We start from the raw sequence: 21,351 nt of genomic DNA on the forward strand, positions 1-21,351 counted from the left end.
TAGGACGCTTAGTTTAGGAGATATGGGCAAAAGAAGTTTTTCATATAAAAATTTCACTTTTTTAGGTTTTGGGTGGATTTTTCAATTTTTTTGGGGTGGTCAGGAATTAAAGTCCTTTTCGCTCTAGGACGCATATTTAAGGAGATATGGGCAAAAGAAGTTTTTCATATAAAAATTTCAATTTTTTTAGGTTTTGGGTGGATTTTTCAATTTTTTGGGGATGGTCACGAATTAAAGTCCTGTTAGCTCTAGGACGCTTAGTTTAGGAGATACGGGCAAAAGAAGTTTTTGATATAAAAATTTCAATTTTTTTAAGTTTTGGGTGGATTTTTCAATTTTTTTTGGGGGTGGTCACGAATTAAAGTCCTTTTAGCTCTAGGACGCTTAGTTTAGGAGATACGGGCAAAAGAAGTTTTTGATATAAAAATTTCAATTTTTTTAGGTTTTGGGTGGATTTTTCAATTTTTTGGGGGTGGTCACGAATTAAAGTCCTTTTCGCTCTAGGACGCTTAGTTTAGGAGATATGGGCAAAAGAAGTTTTTCATATAAAAATTTCACTTTTTTAGGTTTTGGGTGGATTTTTCAATTTTTTTGGGGTGGTCAGGAATTAAAGTCCTTTTCGCTCTAGGACGCATATTTAAGGAGTTATGGGCAAAAGAAGTTTTTCATATAAAAATTTCAATTTTTTTAGATTTTGGGTGGATTTTTCAATTTTTTGGGGGTGGTCACGAATTAAAGTCCTTTTCGCTCTAGGACGCATATTTAAGGAGATATGGGCAAAAGAAGTTTTTCATATAAAAATTTCAATTTTTTTAGGTTTTGGGTGGATTTTTCAAATTTTTGGGGGTGGTCTCGAATTAAAGTCCTTTTCGCTCTAGAACGCATATTTAAGGAGATATGGGCAAAATAAGTTTTTCATATAAAAATTGCAATTTGGTTAGGTTTTGGGTGGATTTTTAAATTTTTTGGGGATGGTCACGAATTAAAGTCCTTTTCGCTCTAGGACGCATATTTAAGGAGATATGGGCAAAAGAGGTTTTCATATAAAAATTTCAATTTTTTTAGGTTTTGGGTGGATTTTTCAATTTTTTGGGGGTGGTCACGAATTAAAGTCCTTTTCGCTCTAGGACGCTTAGTTTAGGAGATATGGGCAAAAGAAGTTTTTCATATAAAAATTGCAATTTTTTTAGGTTTTGGGTGGATTTTTCAATTTTTTGGGGGTGGTCACGAATTATAGTCCTTTTCGCTCTAGGACGCATATTTGAGGAGATATGGGCAAAAGAAGTTTTTGATATAAAAATTTCAATTTTTTTAGGTTTTGGGTGGATTTTTCAATTTTTTGGGGGTGGTCACGAATTAAAGTCCTTTTCGCTCTAGGACGCTTAGTTTAGGAGATATGGGCAAAAGAAGTTTTTCATATAAAAATTGCATTTTTTTTTAGGTTTTGGGTGGATTTTTCAATTTTTTGGGGGTGGTCACGAATTAAAGTCCTTTTCGCTCTAGGACGCTTAGTTTAGGAGATATGGGCAAAAGAAGTTTTTCATATAAAAATTTAAATTTTTTTAGGTTTTGGGTGGATTTTTCAATTTTTTGGGGATGGTCACGAATTAAAGTCCTTTTAGCTCTATGACGCTTAGTTTAGGAGATACGGGCAAAAGAAGTTTTTGATATAAAAATTTCAATTTTTTTATTAAAGTCCTTTTCGCTCTAGGACGCTTAGTTTAGGAGATATGGGCAAAAGAAGTTTTTCATATAAAAATTGCATTTTTTTTTAGGTTTTGGGTGGATTTTTCAATTTTTTGGGGGTGGTCACGAATTAAAGTCCTTTTCGCTCTAGGACGCTTAGTTTAGGAGATATGGGCAAAAGAAGTTTTTCATATAAAAATTTAAATTTTTTTAGGTTTTGGGTGGATTTTTCAATTTTTTGGGGATGGTCACGAATTAAAGTCCTTTTAGCTCTATGACGCTTAGTTTAGGAGATACGGGCAAAAGAAGTTTTTGATATAAAAATTTCAATTTTTTTAGGTTTTGGGTGGATTTTTCAATTTTTTGGGGGTGGTCACGAATTAAAGTCCTTTTCGCTCTAGGACGCTTAGTTTAGGAGATATGGGCAAAAGAAGTTTTTGATATAAAAATTTCAATTTTTTTAGGTTTTGGGTGGATTTTTCAATTTTTTGGGGGTGGTCACGAATTAAAGTCCTTTTCGCTCTAGGACGCATATTTAAGGAGATATGGGCAAAAGAAGTTTTTCATATAAAAATTTCTATTTTTTTAGGTTTTGGGTGGATTTTTCAATTTTTTGGGGGTGGTCACGAATTAAAGTCCTTTTCGCTCTAGGACGCTTAGTTTAGGAGATATGGGCAAAAGAAGTTTTTCATATAAAAATTGCATTTTTTTTAGGTTTTGGGTGGATTTTTCAATTTTTTGGGGGTGGTCACGAATTAAAGTCCTTTTCGCTCTAGGACGCATATTTAAGGAGATATGGGCAAAAGAAGTTTTTCATATAAAAATTTCAATTTTTTTAGGTTTTGGGTGGATTTTTCAATTTTTTTGGGGTGGTCAGGAATTAAAGTCCTTTTCGCTCTAGGACGCTTAGTTTAGGAGATATGGGCAAAAGAAGTTTTTCATATAAAAATTGCATTTTTTTTTTAGGTTTTGGGTGGATTTTTCAATTTTTTGGGGGTGGTCACGAATTAAAGTCCTTTTCGCTCTAGGACGCTTAGTTTAGGAGATATGGGCAAAAGAAGTTTTTCATATAAAAATTTAAATTTTTTTAGGTTTTGCGTGGATTTTTCAATTTTTTTGGGGTGGTCAGGAATTAAAGTCCTTTTCGCTCTAGGACGCATATTTAAGGAGATATGGGCAAAAGAAGTTTTTCATATAAAAATTTCAATTTTTTTAGATTTTGGGTGGATTTTTCAATTTTCTGGGGGTGGTCACGAATTAAAGTCCTTTTCGTTCTAGGACGCATATTTAAGGAGATATGGGCAAAAGAAGTTTTTCATATAAAAATTTAAATTTTTTTAGGTTTTGGGTGGATTTTTCAATTTTTTGGGGGTGGTCTCGAATTAAAGTCCTTTTCGCTCTAGAACGCATATTTAAGGAGATATGGGCAAAATAAGTTTTTCATATAAAAATTGCAATTTTGTTAGGTTTTGGGTGGATTTTAAAATTTTTTGGGGATGGTCACGAATTAAAGTCCTTTTCGCTCTAGGACGCATATTTAAGGAGATATGGGCAAAAGAGGTTTTCATATAAAAATTAAAATTTTTTTAGGTTTTGGGTGGATTTTTCAATTTTTTGGGGGTGGTCACGAATTAAAGTCCTTTTCGCTCTAGGACGCTTAGTTTAGGAGATATGGGCAAAAGAAGTTTTTCATATAAAAATTTCAATTGTTTTAGGTTTTGGGTGGATTTTTCAATTTTTTGGGGGTGGTCACGAATTAAAGTCCTTTTCGCTCTAGGACGCTTAGTTTAGGAGATATGGGCAAAAGAAGTTTTTCATATAAAAATTTCAATTTTTTTAGGTTTTGGGTGGATTTTTCAATTTTTTGGGGGTGGTCACGAATTAAAGTCCTTTTCGCTCTAGGACGCTTAGTTTAGGAGATATGGGCAAAAGAAGTTTTTCATATAAAAATTGCAATTTTTTTAGGTTTTGGGTGGATTTTTCAATTTTTTGGGGGTGGTCACGAATTAAAGTCCTTTTCGCTCTAGGACGCTTAGTTTAGGAGATATGGGCAAAAGAAGTTTTTCATATAAAAATTGCAATTTTTTTAGGTTTTGGGTGGATTTTTCAATTTTTTTGGGGTGGTCAGGAATTAAAGTCCTTTTCGCTCTAGGACGCATATTTAAGGAGATATGGGCAAAAGAAGTTTTTCATATAAAAATTTAAATTTTTTAGGTTTTGGGTGGATTTTTCAATTTTTTTGGGGTGGTCAGGAATTAAAGTCCTTTTCGCTCTAGGACGCATATTTAAGGAGATATGGGCAAAAGAAGTTTTTCATATAAAAATTTCAATTTTTTTAGGTTTTAGGTGGATTTTTCAATTTTTTGGGGATGGTCACGAATTAAAGTCCTGTTAGCTCTAGGACGCTTAGTTTAGGAGATACGGGCAAAAGAAGTTTTTGATATAAAAATTTAAATTTTTTTAAGTTTTGGGTGGATTTTTCAATTTTTTTTGGGGGTGGTCACGAATTAAAATCCTTTTCGCTCTAGGACGCATATTTAAGGAGATATGGGCAAAAGAAGTTTTTCATATCAAAATTTCAATTTTTTTAGGTTTTGGGTGGATTTTTCAATTTTTTGGGGGTGGTCACGAATTAAAGTCCTTTTCGCTCTAGGACGCTTAGTTTAGGAGATATGGGCAAAAGAAGTTTTTCATATAAAAATTGCATTTTTTTTAAGGTTTTGGGTGGATTTTTCAATTTTTTGGGGGTGGTCACGAATTAAAGTCCTTTTCGCTCTAGGACGCTTAGTTTAGGAGATATGGGCAAAAGAAGTTTTTCATATAAAAATTTCAATTTTTTTAGGTTTTGGGTGGATTTTTCAATTTTTTTGGGGTGGTCAGGAATTAAAGTCCTTTTCGCTCTAGGACGCATATTTAAGGAGATATGGGCAAAAGAAGTTTTTCATATAAAAATTTCAATTTTTTTAGATTTTGGGTGGATTTTTCAATTTTCTGGGGGTGGTCACGAATTAAAGTCCTTTTCGCTCTAGGACGCATATTTAAGGAGATATGGGCAAAAGAAGTTTTTCATATAAAAATTTCAATTTTTTTAGGTTTTGGGTGGATTTTTCAATTTTTTGGGGGTGGTCTCGAATTAAAGTCCTTTTCGCTCTAGAACGCATATTTAAGGAGATATGGGCAAAATAAGTTTTTCATATAAAAATTGCAATTTGGTTAGGTTTTGGGTGGATTTTTAAATTTTTTGGGGATGGTCACGAATTAAAGTCCTTTTTGCTCTAGGACGCATATTTAAGGAGATATGGGCAAAAGAGGTTTTCATATAAAAATTTAAATTTTTTTAGGTTTTGGGTGGATTTTTTAATTTTTTGGGGGTGGTCACGAATTAAAGTCCTTTTCGCTCTAGGACGCTTAGTTTAGGAGATATGGGCAAAAGAAGTTTTTCATATAAAAATTTCAATTTTTTTAGGTTTTGGGTGGATTTTTCAATTTTTTGGGGGTGGTCACGAATTAAAGTCCTTTTCGCTCTAGGACGCTTTGTTTAGGAGATATGGGCAAAAGAAGGTTTTCATATAAAAATTGCAATTTTTTTAGGTTTTGGGTGGATTTTTCAATTTTTTGGGGGTGGTCACGAATTATAGTCCTTTTCGCTCTAGGACGCATATTTGAGGAGATATGGGCAAAATAAATTTTTCATATAAAAATTTAAATTTTTTTAGGTTTTGGGTGGATTTTTTAATTTTTTGGGGGTGGTCACGAATTAAAGTCCTTTTCGCTCTAGGACGCTTAGTTTAGGAGATATGGGCAAAAGAAGTTTTTCATATAAAAATTTCAATTTTTTTAGGTTTTGGGTGGATTTTTCAATTTTTTGGGGGTGGTCACGAATTAAAGTCCTTTTCGCTCTAGGACGCTTAGTTTAGGAGATATGGGCAAAAGAAGGTTTTCATATAAAAATTGCAATTTTTTTAGGTTTTGGGTGGATTTTTCAATTTTTTGGGGGTGGTCACGAATTATAGTCCTTTTCGCTCTAGGACGCATATTTGAGGAGATATGGGCAAAATAAATTTTTCATATAAAAATTTAAATTTTTTTAGGTTTTGGGTGGATTTTTCAATTTTTTGGGGATGGTCACGAATTAAAGTCCTTTTAGCTCTAGGACGCTTAGTTTAGGAGATACGGGCAAAAGAAGTTTTTGATATAAAAATTTCAATTTTTTTAGGTTTTGGGTGGATTTTTCAATTTTTTGGGGGTGGTCACGAATTAAAGTCCTTTTCGCTCTAGGACGCTTAGTTTAGGAGATATGGGCAAAAGAAGTTTTTGATATAAAAATTTCAATTTTTTTAGGTTTTGGGTGGATTTTTCAATTTTTTGGGGGTGGTCACGAATTAAAGTCCTTTTCGCTCTAGGACGCATATTTAAGGAGATATGGGCAAAAGAAGTTTTTCATATAAAAATTTCAATTTTTTTAGGTTTTGGGTGGATTTTTCAATTTTTTGGGGGTGGTCACGAATTAAAGTCCTTTTCGCTCTAAGACGCTTAGTTTAGGAGATATGGGCAAAAGAAGTTTTTCATATAAAAATTGCATTTTTTTTAGGTTTTGGGTAGATTTTTCAATTTTTTGGGGGTGGTCACGAATTAAAGTCCTTTTCGCTCTAGGACGCATATTTAAGGAGATATGGGCAAAAGAAGTTTTTCATATAAAAATTTCAATTTTTTTAAGTTTTGGGTGGATTTTTAAATTTTTTTGGGGTGGTCAGGAATTAAAGTCCTTTTCGCTCTAGGACGCATATTTAAGGAGATATGGGCAAAAGAAGTTTTTCATATAAAAATTTAAATTTTTTTAGATTTTGGGTGGATTTTTCAATTTTTTGGGGGTGGTCACGAATTAAAGTCCTTTTCGCTCTAGGACGCATATTTAAGGAGATATGGGCAAAAGAAGTTTTTCATATAAAAATTTCAATTTTTTTAGGTTTTGGGTGGATTTTTCAATTTTTTGGGGGTGGTCACGAATTAAAGTCCTTTTCGCTCTAGGACGCTTAGTTTAGGAGATATGGGCAAAAGAAGTTTTTCATATAAAAATTGCATTTTTTTAGGTTTTGGGTGGATTTTTCAATTTTTTGGGGGTGGTCACGAATTAAAGTCCTTTTCGCTCTAGGACGCTTAGTTTAGGAGATATGGGCAAAAGAAGTTTTTCATATAAAAATTTCAATTTTTTTAGGTTTTGGGTGGATTTTTCAATTTTTTTGGGGTGGTCAGGAATTAAAGTCCTTTTCGCTCTAGGACGCATATTTAAGGAGATATGGGCAAAAGAAGTTTTTCATATAAAAATTTCAATTTTTTTAGATTTTGGGTGAATTTTTCAATTTTCTGGGGGAGGTCACGAATTAAAGTCCTTTTCGCTCTAGGACGCATATTTAAGGAGATATGGGCAAAAGAAGTTTTTCATATAAAAATTTCAATTTTTTTAGGTTTTGGGTGGATTTTTCAATTTTTTGGGGGTGGTCTCGAATTAAAGTCCTTTTCGCTCTAGAACGCATATTTAAGGAGATATGGGCAAAATAAGTTTTTCATATAAAAATTGCAATTTTTTTAGGTTTTGGGTGGATTTTTAAATTTTTTGGGGATGGTCACGAATTAAAGTCCTTTTCGCTCTAGGACGCATATTTAAGGAGATATGGGCAAAAGAGGTTTTCATATAAAAATTTAAATTTTTTTAGGTTTTGGGTGGATTTTTCAATTTTTTGGGGGTGGTCACGAATTAAAGTCCTTTTCGCTCTAGGACGCATATTTAAGGAGATATGGGCAAAAGAAGTTTTTCATATAAAAATTTCTATTTTTTTAGGTTTTGGGTGGATTTTTCAATTTTTTGGGGGTGGTCACGAATTAAAGTCCTTTTCGCTCTAGGACGCTTAGTTTAGGAGATATGGGCAAAAGAAGTTTTTCATATAAAAATTGCATTTTTTTTAGGTTTTGGGTGGATTTTTCAATTTTTTGGGGGTGGTCACGAATTAAAGTCCTTTTCGCTCTAGGACGCATATTTAAGGAGATATGGGCAAAAGAAGTTTTTCATATAAAAATTTCAATTTTTTTAGGTTTTGGGTGGATTTTTCAATTTTTTTTAGGGTGGTCAGGAATTAAAGTCCTTTTCGCTCTAGGACGCTTAGTTTAGGAGATGTGGGCAAAAGAAGTTTTTCATATAAAAATTGCATTTTTTTTTTTAGGTTTTGGGTGGATTTTTCAATTTTTTGGGGGTGGTCACGAATTAAAGTCCTTTTCGCTCTAGGACGCTTAGTTTAGGAGATATGGGCAAAAGAAGTTTTTCATATAAAAATTTAAATTTTTTTAGGTTTTGCGTGGATTTTTCAATTTTTTTGGGGTGGTCAGGAATTAAAGTCCTTTTCGCTCTAGGACGCATATTTAAGGAGATATGGGCAAAAGAAGTTTTTCATATAAAAATTTCAATTTTTTTAGATTTTGGGTGGATTTTTCAATTTTCTGGGGGTGGTCACGAATTAAAGTCCTTTTCGTTCTAGGACGCATATTTAAGGAGATATGGGCAAAAGAAGTTTTTCATATAAAAATTTAAATTTTTTTAGGTTTTGGGTGGATTTTTCAATTTTTTGGGGGTGGTCTCGAATTAAAGTCCTTTTCGCTCTAGAACGCATATTTAAGGAGATATGGGCAAAATAAGTTTTTCATATAAAAATTGCAATTTTGTTAGGTTTTGGGTGGATTTTAAAATTTTTTGGGGATGGTCACGAATTAAAGTCCTTTTCGCTCTAGGACGCATATTTAAGGAGATATGGGCAAAAGAGGTTTTCATATAAAAATTAAAATTTTTTTAGGTTTTGGGTGGATTTTTCAATTTTTTGGGGGTGGTCACGAATTAAAGTCCTTTTCGCTCTAGGACGCTTAGTTTAGGAGATATGGGCAAAAGAAGTTTTTCATATAAAAATTTCAATTGTTTTAGGTTTTGGGTGGATTTTTCAATTTTTTGGGGGTGGTCACGAATTAAAGTCCTTTTCGCTCTAGGACGCTTAGTTTAGGAGATATGGGCAAAAGAAGTTTTTCATATAAAAATTTCAATTTTTTTAGGTTTTGGGTGGATTTTTCAATTTTTTGGGGGTGGTCACGAATTAAAGTCCTTTTCGCTCTAGGACGCTTAGTTTAGGAGATATGGGCAAAAGAAGTTTTTCATATAAAAATTTCAATTTTTTTAGGTTTTGGGTGGATTTTTCAATTTTTTGGGGGTGGTCACGAATTAAAGTCCTTTTCGCTCTAGGACGCTTAGTTTAGGAGATATGGGCAAAAGAAGGTTTTCATATAAAAATTGCAATTTTTTTAGGTTTTGGGTGGATTTTTCAATTTTTTGGGGGTGGTCACGAATTATAGTCCTTTTCGCGCTAGGACGCATATTTGAGGAGATATGGGCAAAATAAATTTTTCATATAAAAATTTAAATTTTTTTAGGTTTTGGGTGGATTTTTCAATTTTTTGGGGATGGTCACGAATTAAAGTCCTTTTAGCTCTAGGACGCTTAGTTTAGGAGATACGGGCAAAAGAAGTTTTTGATATAAAAATTTCAATTTTTTTAGGTTTTGGGTGGATTTTTCAATTTTTTGGGGGTGGTCACGAATTAAAGTCCTTTTCGCTCTAGGACGCATATTTAAGGAGATATGGGCAAAAGAAGTTTTTCATATAAAAATTTCAATTTTTTTAGATTTTGGGTGGATTTTTCAATTTTCTGGGGGTGGTCACGAATTAAAGTCCTTTTCGCTCTAGGACGCATATTTAAGGAGATATGGGCAAAAGAAGTTTTTCATATAAAAATTTCAATTTTTTTAGGTTTTGGGTGGATTTTTCAATTTTTTGGGGGTGGTCTCGAATTAAAGTCCTTTTCGCTCTAGAACGCATATTTAAGGAGATATGGGCAAAATAAGTTTTTCATATAAAAATTGCAATTTGGTTAGGTTTTGGGTGGATTTTTAAATTTTTTGGGGATGGTCACGAATTAAAGTCCTTTTCGCTCTAGGACGCATATTTAAGGAGATATGGGCAAAAGAGGTTTTCATATAAAAATTTAAATTTTTTTAGGTTTTGGGTGGATTTTTTAATTTTTTGGGGGTGGTCACGAATTAAAGTCCTTTTCGCTCTAGGACGCTTAGTTTAGGAGATATGGGCAAAAGAAGTTTTTCATATAAAAATTGCAATTTTTTTAGGTTTTGGGTGGATTTTTCAATTTTTTTGGGGTGGTCAGGAATTAAAGTCCTTTTCGCTCTAGGACGCATATTTAAGGAGATATGGGCAAAAGAAGTTTTTCATATAAAAATTTAAATTTTTTAGGTTTTGGGTGGATTTTTCAATTTTTTTGGGGTGGTCAGGAATTAAAGTCCTTTTCGCTCTAGGACGCATATTTAAGGAGATATGGGCAAAAGAAGTTTTTCATATAAAAATTACAATTTTTTTAGGTTTTAGGTGGATTTTTAAATTTTTTGGGGATGGTCACGAATTAAAGTCCTGTTAGCTCTAGGACGCTTAGTTTAGGAGATACGGGCAAAAGAAGTTTTTGATATAAAAATTTAAATTTTTTTAAGTTTTGGGTGGATTTTTCAATTTTTTTTGGGGGTGGTCACGAATTAAAATCCTTTTCGCTCTAGGACGCATATTTAAGGAGATATGGGCAAAAGAAGTTTTTCATATCAAAATTTCAATTTTTTTAGGTTTTGGGTGGATTTTTCAATTTTTTGGGGGTGGTCACGAATTAAAGTCCTTTTCGCTCTAGGACGCTTAGTTTAGGAGATATGGGCAAAAGAAGTTTTTCATATAAAAATTGCATTTTTTTTAGGTTTTGGGTGGATTTTTCAATTTTTTGGGGGTGGTCACGAATTAAAGTCCTTTTCGCTCTAGGACGCTTAGTTTAGGAGATATGGGCAAAAGAAGTTTTTCATATAAAAATTTCAATTTTTTTAGGTTTTGGGTGGATTTTTCAATTTTTTTGGGGTGGTCAGGAATTAAAGTCCTTTTCGCTCTAGGACGCATATTTAAGGAGATATGGGCAAAAGAAGTTTTTCATATAAAAATTTCAATTTTTTTAGATTTTGGGTGGATTTTTCAATTTTCTGGGGGTGGTCACGAATTAAAGTCCTTTTCGCTCTAGGACGCATATTTAAGGAGATATGGGCAAAAGAAGTTTTTCATATAAAAATTTCAATTTTTTTAGGTTTTGGGTGGATTTTTCAATTTTTTGGGGGTGGTCTCGAATTAAAGTCCTTTTCGCTCTAGAACGCATATTTAAGGAGATATGGGCAAAATAAGTTTTTCATATAAAAATTGCAATTTGGTTAGGTTTTGGGTGGATTTTTAAATTTTTTGGGGATGGTCACGAATTAAAGTCCTTTTCGCTCTAGGACGCATATTTAAGGAGATATGGGCAAAAGAGGTTTTCATATAAAAATTTAAATTTTTTTAGGTTTTGGGTGGATTTTTTAATTTTTTGGGGGTGGTCACGAATTAAAGTCCTTTTCGCTCTAGGACGCTTAGTTTAGGAGATATGGGCAAAAGAAGTTTTTCATATAAAAATTTCAATTTTTTTAGGTTTTGGGTGGATTTTTCAATTTTTTGGGGGTGGTCACGAATTAAAGTCCTTTTCGCTCTAGGACGCTTAGTTTAGGAGATATGGGCAAAAGAAGGTTTTCATATAAAAATTGCAATTTTTTTAGGTTTTGGGTGGATTTTTCAATTTTTTGGGGGTGGTCACGAATTATAGTCCTTTTCGCTCTAGGACGCATATTTGAGGAGATATGGGCAAAATAAATTTTTCATATAAAAATTTAAATTTTTTTAGGTTTTGGGTGGATTTTTTAATTTTTTGGGGGTGGTCACGAATTAAAGTCCTTTTCGCTCTAGGACGCTTAGTTTAGGAGATATGGGCAAAAGAAGTTTTTCATATAAAAATTTCAATTTTTTTAGGTTTTGGGTGGATTTTTCAATTTTTTGGGGGTGGTCACGAATTAAAGTCCTTTTCGCTCTAGGACGCTTAGTTTAGGAGATATGGGCAAAAGAAGGTTTTCATATAAAAATTGCAATTTTTTTAGGTTTTGGGTGGATTTTTCAATTTTTTGGGGGTGGTCACGAATTATAGTCCTTTTCGCTCTAGGACGCATATTTGAGGAGATATGGGCAAAATAAATTTTTCATATAAAAATTTAAATTTTTTTAGGTTTTGGGTGGATTTTTCAATTTTTTGGGGATGGTCACGAATTAAAGTCCTTTTAGCTCTAGGACGCTTAGTTTAGGAGATACGGGCAAAAGAAGTTTTTGATATAAAAATTTCAATTTTTTTAGGTTTTGGGTGGATTTTTCAATTTTTTGGGGGTGGTCACGAATTAAAGTCCTTTTCGCTCTAGGACGCTTAGTTTAGGAGATATGGGCAAAAGAAGTTTTTGATATAAAAATTTCAATTTTTTTAGGTTTTGGGTGGATTTTTCAATTTTTTGGGGGTGGTCACGAATTAAAGTCCTTTTCGCTCTAGGACGCATATTTAAGGAGATATGGGCAAAAGAAGTTTTTCATATAAAAATTTCAATTTTTTTAGGTTTTGGGTGGATTTTTCAATTTTTTGGGGGTGGTCACGAATTAAAGTCCTTTTCGCTCTAGGACGCTTAGTTTAGGAGATATGGGCAAAAGAAGTTTTTCATATAAAAATTGCATTTTTTTAGGTTTTGGGTAGATTTTTCAATTTTTTGGGGGTGGTCACGAATTAAAGTCCTTTTCGCTCTAGGACGCATATTTAAGGAGATATGGGCAAAAGAAGTTTTTCATATAAAAATTTCAATTTTTTTAAGTTTTGGGTGGATTTTTAAATTTTTTTGGGGTGGTCAGGAATTAAAGTCCTTTTCGCTCTAGGACGCATATTTAAGGAGATATGGGCAAAAGAAGTTTTTCATATAAAAATTTCAATTTTTTTAGATTTTGGGTGGATTTTTCAATTTTTTGGGGGTGGTCACGAATTAAAGTCCTTTTCGCTCTAGGACGCATATTTAAGGAGATATGGGCAAAAGAAGTTTTTCATATAAAAATTTCAATTTTTTTAGGTTTTGGGTGGATTTTTCAATTTTTTGGGGGTGGTCACGAATTAAAGTCCTTTTCGCTCTAGGACGCTTAGTTTAGGAGATATGGGCAAAAGAAGTTTTTCATATAAAAATTGCATTTTTTTAGGTTTTGGGTGGATTTTTCAATTTTTTGGGGGTGGTCACGAATTAAAGTCCTTTTCGCTCTAGGACGCTTAGTTTAGGAGATATGGGCAAAAGAAGTTTTTCATATAAAAATTTCAATTTTTTTAGGTTTTGGGTGGATTTTTCAATTTTTTTGGGGTGGTCAGGAATTAAAGTCCTTTTCGCTCTAGGACGCATATTTAAGGAGATATGGGCAAAAGAAGTTTTTCATATAAAAATTTCAATTTTTTTAGATTTTGGGTGAATTTTTCAATTTTCTGGGGGAGGTCATGAATTAAAGTCCTTTTCGCTCTAGGACGCATATTTAAGGAGATATGGGCAAAAGAAGTTTTTCATATAAAAATTTCAATTTTTTTAGGTTTTGGGTGGATTTTTCAATTTTTTGGGGGTGGTCTCGAATTAAAGTCCTTTTCGCTCTAGAACGCATATTTAAGGAGATATGGGCAAAATAAGTTTTTCATATAAAAATTGCAATTTTTTTAGGTTTTGGGTGGATTTTTAAATTTTTTGGGGATGGTCACGAATTAAAGTCCTTTTCGCTCTAGGACGCATATTTAAGGAGATATGGGCAAAAGAGGTTTTCATATAAAAATTTAAATTTTTTTAGGTTTTGGGTGGATTTTTCAATTTTTTGGGGGTGGTCACGAATTAAAGTCCTTTTCGCTCTAGGACGCATATTTAAGGAGATATGGGCAAAAGAAGTTTTTCATATAAAAATTTCAATTTTTTTAGGTTTTGGGTGGATTTTTCAATTTTTTGGGGGTGGTCACGAATTAAAGTCCTTTTCGCTCTAGGACGCTTAGTTTAGGAGATATGGGCAAAAGAAGTTTTTCATATAAAAATTGCATTTTTTTAGGTTTTGGGTGGATTTTTCAATTTTTTGGGGGTGGTCACGAATTAAAGTCCTTTTCGCTCTAGGACGCTTAGTTTAGGAGATATGGGCAAAAGAAGTTTTTCATATAAAAATTTAAATTTTTTTAGGTTTTGGGTGGATTTTTCAATTTTTTTGGGGTGGTCAGGAATTAAAGTCCTTTTCGCTCTAGGACGCATATTTAAGGAGATATGGGCAAAAGAAGTTTTTCATATAAAAATTTCAATTTTTTTAGATTTTGGGTGGATTTTTCAATTTTCTGGGGGTGGTCACGAATTAAAGTCCTTTTCGCTCTAGGACGCATATTTAAGGAGATATGGGCAAAAGAAGTTTTTCATATAAAAATTTCAATTTTTTTAGGTTTTGGGTGGATTTTTCAATTTTTTGGGGGTGGTCTCGAATTAAAGTCCTTTTCGCTCTAGAACGCATATTTAAGGAGATATGGGCAAAATAAGTTTTTCATATAAAAATTGCAATTTTTTTAGGTTTTGGGTGGATTTTTAAATTTTTTGGGGATGGTCACGAATTAAAGTCCTTTTCGCTCTAGGACGCATATTTAAGGAGATATGGGCAAAAGAGGTTTTCATATAAAAATTTAAATTTTTTTAGGTTTTGGGTGGATTTTTCAATTTTTTGGGGGTGGTCACGAATTAAAGTCCTTTTCGCTCTAGGACGCTTAGTTTAGGAGATATGGGCAAAAGAAGTTTTTCATATAAAAATTAAAATTTTTTTAGGTTTTGGGTGGATTTTTCAATTTTTTGGGGGTGGTCACGAATTAAAGTCCTTTTCGCTCTAGGACGCTTAGTTTAGGAGATATGGGCAAAAGAAGTTTTTCATATAAAAATTTAAATTTTTTTAGGTTTTGGGTGGATTTTTCAATTTTTTGGGGGTGGTCACGAATTAAAGTCCTTTTCGCTCTAGGACGCATATTTAAGGAGATATGGGCAAAAGAAGTTTTTCATATCAAAATTTCAATTTTTTTAGGTTTTGGGTGGATTTTTCAATTTTTTGGGGGTGGTCACGAATTAAAGTCCTTTTCGCTCTAGGACGCTTAGTTTAGGAGATATGGGCAAAAGAAGTTTTTCATATAAAAATTGCATTTTTTTTTTAGGTTTTGGGTGGATTTTTCAATTTTTTGGGGGTGGTCACGAATTAAAGTCCTTTTCGCTCTAGGACGCTTAGTTTAGGAGATATGGGCAAAAGAAGTTTTTCATATAAAAATTTCAATTTTTTTAGGTTTTGGGTGGATTTTTCAATTTTTTGGGGGTGGTCACGAATTAAAGTCCTTTTCGCTCTAGGACGCTTAGTTTAGGAGATATGGGCAAAAGAAGTTTTTCATATAAAAATTGCAATTTTTTTAGGTTTTGGGTGGATTTTTCAATGTTTTGGGGGTGGTCACGAATTAAAGTCCTTTTCGCTCTAGGACGCTTAGTTTAGGAGATATGGGCAAAAGAAGTTTTTCATATAAAAATTTCAATTTTTGTAGGTTTTGGGTGGATTTTTCAATTTTTTTGGGGTGGTCAGGAATTAAAGTCCTTTTCGCTCTAGGACGCATATTTAAGGAGATATGGGCAAAAGAAGTTTTTCATATAAAAATTTAAATTTTTTTAGATTTTGGGTGGATTTTTCAATTTTCTGGGGGTGGTCACGAATTAAAGTCCTTTTCGCTCTAGGACGCATATTTAAGGAGATATGGGCAAAAGAGGTTTTCATATAAAAATTTAAATTTTTTTAGGTTTTGGGTGGATTTTTCAATTTTTTGGGGGTGGTCACGAATTAAAGTCCTTTTCGCTCTAGGACGCTTAGTTTAGGAGATATGGGCAAAAGAAGTTTTTCATATAAAAATTAAAATTTTTTTAGGTTTTGGGTGGATTTTTCAATTTTTTGGGGGTGTTCACGAATTAAAGTCCTTTTCGCTCTAGGACGCTTAGTTTAGGAGATATGGGCAAAAGAAGTTTTTCATATAAAAATTTCAATTTTTTTAGATTTTGGTGGATTTTTCAATTTTTTGGGGGTGGTCACGAATTAAAGTCCTTTTCGCTCTAGGACGCATATTTAAGGAGATATGGGCAAAAGAAGTTTTTCATATAAAAATTGCAATTTTTTTAGGTTTTGGGTGGATTTTTCAATTTTTTGGGGGTTGTCACGAATTATAGTCCTTTTCGCTCTAGGACGCATATTTGAGGAGATATGGGCAAAATAAATTTTTCATATAAAAATTTAAATTTTTTTAGGTTTTGGGTGGATTTTTCAATTTTTTGGGGATGGTCACGAATTAAAGTCCTTTTAGCTCTAGGACGCTTAGTTTAGGAGATACGGGCAAAAGAAGTTTTTGATATAAAAATTTCAATTTTTTTAGGTTTTGGGTGGATTTTTCAATTTTTTGGGGGTGGTCACGAATTAAAGTCCTTTTCGCTCTAGGACGCTTAGTTGAAGAGATATGGGCAAAAGAAGTTTTTCATATAAAAATTTCAATTTTTTTAGGTTTTGGGTGGATTTTTCAATTTTTTTGGGGTGGTAAGGAATTAACGTCCTTTTCGCTCTAGGACGCATATTTAAGGAGATATGGGCAAAAGAAGTTTTTCATATAAAAATTTCAATTTTTTTAGATTTTGGGTGGATTTTTCAATTTTTTGGGGGTGGTCACGAATTAAAGTCCTTTTCGCTCTAGGACGCATATTTAAGGAGATATGGGCAAAAGAAGTTTTTCATATAAAAATTTCAATTTTTTAGGTTTTGGGTGGATTTTTCAATTTTTTGGTGGTGGTCACGAATTAAAGTCCTTTTCGCTCTAGGACGCTTAGTTTAGGAGATATGGGCAAAAGAAGTTTTTCATATAAAAATTTCAATTTTTTTAGGTCTTGGGTGGATTTTTCAATTTTTTTGGGGTGGTCAGGAATTAACGTCCTTTTCGCTCTAGGACGCATATTTAAGGAGATATGGGCAAAAGAAGTGTTTCATATAAAAATTTCAATTTTTTTAGATTTTGGGTGGATTTTTCAATTTTTTTGGGGTGGTCAGGAATTAACGTCCTTTTCGCTCTAGGACGCATATTTAAGGAGATATGGGCAAAAGAAGTTTTTCATATAAAAATTTCAATTTTTTTAGATTTTGGGTGGATTTTTCAATTTTTTGGGGGTGGTCACGAATTAAAGTCCTTTTCGCTCTAGGACGCTTAGTTTAGGAGATATGGGCAAAAGAAGTTTTTGATATAAAAATTTCAATTTTTTTAGGTTTTGGGTGGATTTTTCAATTTTTTGGGGGTGGTCACGAATTAAAGTCCTTTCCGCTCTAGGACGCTTAGTTTGGGAGATATGGGCAAAAGAAGTTTTTCATATAATAATTTCAATTTTTTTAGGTTTTGGGTGGATTTTTCAATTTTTTTGGGGTGGTCAGGAATTAAAGTCCTTTTCGCTCTAGGACGCATATTTAAGGTGATATGGGCAAAAGAAGTTTTTCATATAAAAATTTAATTTTTTTTAGATTTTGGGTGGATTTTTCAATTTTTTGGGGGTGGTCACGAATTAAAGTCCTTTTCGCTCTAGGACGCATATTTAAGGAGATATGGGCAAAAGAAGTTTTTCATATAAAAATTTCAATTTTTTTAGGTTTTGGGTGGATTTTTCAATTTTTTGGGGGTGGTCTCGAATTAAAGTCCTTTTCGCTCTAGAACGCATATTTAAGGAGATATGGGCAAAATAAGTTTTTCATATAAAAATTGCAATTTTGTTAGGTTTTGGGTGGATTTTTAAATTTTTTGGGGATGGTCACGAATTAAAGTCCTTTTCGCTCTAGGACGCATATTTAAGGAGATATGGGCAAAAGAGGTTTTCATATAAAAATTTAAATTTTTTTAGGTTTTGGGTGGATTTTTCAATTTTTTGGGGGTGGTCACGAATTAAAGTCCTTTTCGCTCTAGGACGCTTAGTTTAGGAGATATGGGCAAAAGAAGTTTTTCATATAAAAATTTCAATTTTTTTAGGTTTTGGGTGGATTTTTCAATTTTTTGGGGGTGGTCAGGAATTAAAGTCCTTTTCGCTCTAGGACGCATATTTAAGGAGATATGGGCAAAAGAAGATTTTCATATAAAAATTGCATTTTTTTTAGGTTTTGGGTGGATTTTTCAATTTTTTGGGGGTGGTCACGAATTAAAGTCCTTTTCGCTCTAGGACGCTTAGTTTAGGAGATATGGGCAAAAGAAGTTTTTCATATAAAAATTTCAATTTTTTTAGGTTTTGGGTGGATTTTTCAATTTTTTTGGGGTGGTCACGAATTAAAGTCCTTTTCGCTCTAGGACGCATATTTAAGGAGATATGGGCAAAAGAAGTTTTTCATATAAAAATTTCAATTTTTTTAGGTTTTGGGTGGATTTTTCAATTTTTTGGGGGTGGTCTCGAATTAAAGTCCTTTTCGCTCTAGAACGCATATTTAAGGAGATATGGGCAAAATAAGTTTTTCATATAAAAATTGCAATTTTGTTAGGTTTTGGGTGGATTTTTAAATTTTTTGGGGATGGTCACGAATTAAAGTCCTTTTCGCTCTAGGACGCATATTTAAGGAGATATGGGCAAAAGAGGTTTTCATATAAAAATTTAAATTTTTTTAGGTTTTGGGTGGATTTTTCAATTTTTTGGGGGTGGTCACGAATTAAAGTCCTTTTCGCTCTAGGACGCTTAGTTTAGGAGATATGGGCAAAAGAAGTTTTTCATATAAAAATTTAAATTTTTTTAGGTTTTGGGTGGATTTTTCAATTTTTTGGGGGTGGTCACGAATTAAAGTCCTTTTCGCTCTAGGACGCTTAGTTTAGGAGATATGGGCAAAAGAAGTTTTTCATATAAAAATTGCAATTTTTTTAGGTTTTGGGTGGATTTTTCAATTTTTTGGGGGTGGTCACGAATTAAAGTCCTTTTCGCTCTAGGACGCTTAGTTTAGGAGATATGGGCAAAAGAAGTTTTTCATATAAAAATTGCAATTTTTTAGGTTTTGGGTGGATTTTTCAATTTTTTGGGGGTGGTCACGAATTATAATCCTTTTCGCTCTAGGACGCATATTTGAGGAGATATGGGCAAAATAAATTTTTCATATAAAAATTTCAATTTTTTTAGGTTTTGGGTGGATTTTTCAATTTTTTGGGGGTGGTCACGAATTAAAGTCCTTTTCGCTCTAGGACGCATATTTGAGGAGATATGGGCAAAATAAATTTTTCATATAAAAATTTAAATTTTTTTAGGTTTTGGGTGGATTTTTCAATTTTTTGGGGGTGGTCACGAATTAAAGTCCTTTTCGCTCTAGTTTAGGAGATATGGGCAAAAGAAGTTTTTCATATAAAAATTTAAATTTTTTTAGGTTTTGGGTGGATTTTTCAATTTTTTGGGGGTGGTCACGAATTAAAGTCCTTTTCGCTCTAGGACGCTTAGTTTAGGAGATATGGGCAAAATAAATTTTTCATATAAAAATTTAAATTTTTTAGGTTTTGGGTGGATTTTTCAATTTTTTGGGGATGGTCACGAATTAAAGTCCTTTTAGCTCTAGGACGCTTAGTTTAGGAGATACGGGCAAAAGAAGTTTTTGATATAAAAATTTCAATTTTTTTAGGTTTTGGGTGGATTTTTCAATTTTTTGGGGGTGGTCACGAATTAAAGTCGTTTTCGCTCTAGGACGCTTAGTTTAGGAGATATGGGCAAATGAAGTTTTTCATATAAAAATTTAAATTTTTTTAGGTTTTGGGTGGATTTTTCAATTTTTTGGGGGTGGTCACGAATTAAAGTCCTTTTCGCTCTAGGACGCTTAGTTTAGGAGATATGGGCAAAAGAAGTTTTTCATATAAAAATTTAAATTTTTTTAGGTTTTGGGTGGATTTTTCAATTTTTTGGGGGTGGTCACGAATTAAAGTCCTTTTCGCTCTAGGACGCATATTTAAGGAGATATGGGCAAAAGAAGTTTTTCATATCAAAATTTCAATTTTTTTAGGTTTTGGGTGGATTTTTCAATTTTTTGGGAGAGGTCACGAATTAAAGTAATTTTCGCTCTAGGACGCTTAGTTTAGGAGATATGGGCAAAAGAAGTTTTTCATATAAAAATTGCATTTTTTTTAGGTTTTGGGTGGATTTTTCAATTTTTTGGGGGTGGTCACGAATTAAAGTCCAAAAGAAGTTTTTCAATTTTTTTAGGTTTTGGGTGGATTTTTCAATTTTTTTGGGGTGGTCAGGAATTAAAGTCCTTTTCGCTCTAGGACGCATATTTAAGGAGATATGGGCAAAAGAAGTTTTTCATATAAAAATTTCAATTTTTTTAGATTTTGGGTGGATTTTTCAATTTTTTGGGGGTGGTCACGAATTAAAGTCCTTTTCGCTCTAGGACGCATATTTAAGGAGATATGGGCAAAAGAAGTTTTTCATATAAAAATTTCAATTTTTTTAGGTTTTGGGTGGATTTTTCAATTTTTTGGGGGTGGTCTCGAATTAGAGTCCTTTTCGCTCTAGGACGCATATTTAAGGAGATATGGGCAAAATAAGTTTTTCATATAAAAATTGCAATTTTGTTAGGTTTTGGGTGGATTTTTAAATTTTTTGGGGATGGTCACGAATTAAAGTCCTTTTCGCTCTAGGACGCATATTTAAGGAGATATGGGCAAAAGAGGTTTTCATATAAAAATTTAAATTTTTTTAGGTTTTGGGTGGATTTTTCAATTTTTTGGGGGTGGTCACGAATTAAAGTCCTTTTCGCTCTAGGACGCTTAGTTTAGGAGATATGGGCAAAAGAAGTTTTTCATATAAAAATTTAATTTTTTTTAGGTTTTGGGTGGATTTTTCAATTTTTTGGGGGTGGTCACGAATTAAAGTCCTTTTCGCTCTAGGACGCTTAGTTTAGGAGATATGGGCACAAGACGTTTTTCATATAAAAATTTCAATTTTTTTTGGTTTTCGGTGGATTTTTCAATTTTTTGGGGGTGGTCACGAATTAAAGTCCTTTTCGCTCTAGGACGCTTAGTTTAGGAGATATGGGCAAAAGAAGTTTTTCATATAAAAATTTCAATTTTTTTAGGTTTTGGGTGGATTTTTCAATTTTTTGGGGGTGGTCACGAATTAAAGTCCTTTTCGCTCTAGGACGCTTAGTTTAGGAGATATGGGCAAAAGAAGTTTTTCATATAAAAATTGCAATTTTTTTAGATTTTGGGTGGATTTTTCAATTTTTTGGGGGTGGTCACGAATTATAGTCCTTTTCGCTCTAGGACGCATATTTGAGGAGATATGGGCAAAATAAATTTTTCATATAAAAATTTAATTTTTTTTAGGTTTTGGGTGGATTTTTCAATTTTTTGGGGATGGTCACGAATTAAAGTCCTTTTAGCTCTAGGACGCTTAGTTTAGGAGATACGGGCAAAAGAAGTTTTTGATATAAAAATTTCAATTTTTTTAGGTTTTGGGTGGATTTTTCAATTTTTTGGGGGTGGTCACGAATTAAAGTCGTTTTCGCTCTAGGACGCTTAGTTTAGGAGATATGGGCAAAAGAAGTTTTTCATATAAAAATTTAAATTTTTTTAGGTTTTGGGTGGATTTTTCA

This window comes from Haematobia irritans, chromosome 1 (genome assembly GCF_050003625.1).
Source record: "Haematobia irritans isolate KBUSLIRL chromosome 1, ASM5000362v1, whole genome shotgun sequence".
NCBI classification, from domain to species: domain Eukaryota; kingdom Metazoa; phylum Arthropoda; class Insecta; order Diptera; family Muscidae; genus Haematobia; species Haematobia irritans.